Below are 2552 nucleotides of genomic sequence, written 5' to 3'. Positions count from 1 at the left end.
ATGCTAATGTAAAAAAAATAACCAGAGTAGACAGTGACAATTGAAAGAAGTACAGATTGACAAAATGTACAGCGTTGGGTTTTTTAAATTCCGCAAGAACTGAGAACACTCACAGGCAAACTTGGCGGTCTTGGAGGCAGAGGGACCTGCTTGGCCTAGAGAAGACTCAGAACGACAAGTCAACGTCTGGTCATTGTTGTTCCCTAAAATGTCAAATTGTAATATACGGTCAGTAAGTTAATTCACAAAGTAAGGAATATTTGCGTAGTAACTCTGAACCTTTACCTGCCTGGAAGAGGATCGAAAAAGACGTCTGAACATTGATTGGTGTGCAAAAACCTAAAAACACACACGGTTTTCACATTTAAAAAAACCTAGAGTATTGTTTCTGGGTGGCGTTTGAAAAGGCAGACAATAAAACATGTTCCTGTATTAAAAGAACATCAGAATGATCAAAGAGCGCACGTGTCACATTCTTCAGTACACAGCAAAGTTTTTCTCATTTTGTTCTGTGGTCATCAACTTTGTTATTGTAACTGTCGTCCGATGTTTTAGTTTGACATGCTTTCTGCTCCTTGTTATATTTAGCCATTGGCCGGCTTCTGGATCTGGCTGTTGACAGACACAGAATAAAAAAGATAATAAGCCAACGTGACTAGCGTGCATCATTCTGAGCCCTGTTTCACGAATAATATGAAATGAATCGTGGTGAAATCAGGCGTTCGTCAAAAGTAATGAAATCGAAGAAACTGGCCTTTTTCTGTCGTTTCACAATTTTTATCAAATTTTTGTTCCGTGACTCAGCACCTTCAAGGTCCATTTAAAACCACAATTTTATTTGGATTTTACTGAAAAATGGTGATTTAAGGAACAGAAATGTTAATTTGCAGTTTGTGAGTACTCTCAAGCTTAGGAAGTCGCCAGAATTTGGCTGCCAATTTCTCGCTAATTTTACTTCTGAAAACAGGCTACCCACACCTCCTTCAACCGCTAATATCTCGACTTTTATTCATGATAGATATGTATTCTTTTCACTAAAAGCAAAGCAAATGAACAAGCTTTGAGGTGATACCAATTGACCAGCGCCTGATTCCACCTTGTCTTGAAACAAATTTTATATTCTGAAATTTTTTTTTGAAAAAGAGAGAAAGCAAATCTGACAAAAAAAGAACAGTTGACGGGAAGCTATACCCTCAATCTATAAAGAGAAAAAAACCCTGTCTACACTTTGATCTGGAATCTGTCCTAATATTTTACCATCACTTTCGCAAGAAGATACAGTACTTCTAGGGCAAAATCTACGTATTTTTCATAAGCCGAAACACCCATTCGACCATTAAAGCCGTCCTAAATGTATTGTTCTTAAGAGAATCTTCACCGTAATTGCATAATCAAATTATGTTAAAACATAGGGGGCATGCACGCCCCTCTCAACATCCTCAAAAAAAATGTATCATGTTTTACTTCAGGGCTGGAAGCATGTCCTACAAAAACACCAGATCAAAGCAGAACAGCGCAAAAGATTAGTATGTAGTGAGAACCAATGAATGTAGCTAAAAAAGACCCAAATGAAATGTCTCAAAAGTTAATAATAATCTACGCAGCGGACATAAGAGATAAAGTCTAAATAAGTGTAAATAAATTACAGCAAATCTGAACAAGAAATAATACTAACCAATACTCAAGCCTGAGAAGAGAGTGAAATTGAAATAATAGTTAATTAACCTTAACTTTACCCACCAGGATAGGTGACATTCCCTAATGCGACAGATCCTGAGTTCAAGGTAGACCCGCCCTGAGACAGAACAACTGTGCCTGCAGGAACACCCTCAGTTTTCTGACGACATTCACAAGTGGCTGTTGACCCGGACATGATGTAGTCACCGTTGACCGTTTCTCCGGATGGACAGTTGACGATTTCAGGCTCAGGATAAGCTAAAAAAAAATGATAAAGAAAACAGGTTTGTGATGACCGGCATTATCATCAGAATTAACCTCTTTTCCTTTTCAGTAAAAATAAACTGTCTACTCAAAATTATATTGCATAAAGTGAGATTGCATTGAAACGTCAATAAACAAGACTTTAAACAGGGCAGAATTATCAAATGTTGGTGTTGCAAATAAATCATCAAAACATGAAGTAATGAACAAAACAAAACATTTAAGTGTTTCTTTTATTCATTACTGTATAGGAGATGCATAGGACAATAAGTTTTATGAGTTAGTCAACAAAAATACTTACTGCTAATGGGATGAAAAGAGCGATGATTGAAAGCTTTGCAAACAAACTCTTGACAACGGAAATGATGTAAATGAGGAGATAGTTCAGAATTTCACGCTAAGAAGAGAAATCAATTAAGAACTGCAAAAGGCTATTATGGGACGGCATATAGTCAATGTCTTGTAACTATTATTTCAATTGTGATTATTACAAGTTTATGATAACGACGATGAAGGCAATTGATTCTTCTTCTTCATTTTCTTCTTCTTCTTCTTCTTCATTTTCTTCTTCTTCTTCTTCTTCTTCTTCTTCTTCTTCTTCTTCTTCTTCT

This window comes from Aplysia californica, unplaced genomic scaffold, assembly GCF_000002075.1.
Source record: "Aplysia californica isolate F4 #8 unplaced genomic scaffold, AplCal3.0 scaffold00280, whole genome shotgun sequence".
Lineage (NCBI taxonomy): Eukaryota > Metazoa > Mollusca > Gastropoda > Aplysiida > Aplysiidae > Aplysia > Aplysia californica.
This window is presented reverse-complemented; position numbering follows the sequence as displayed.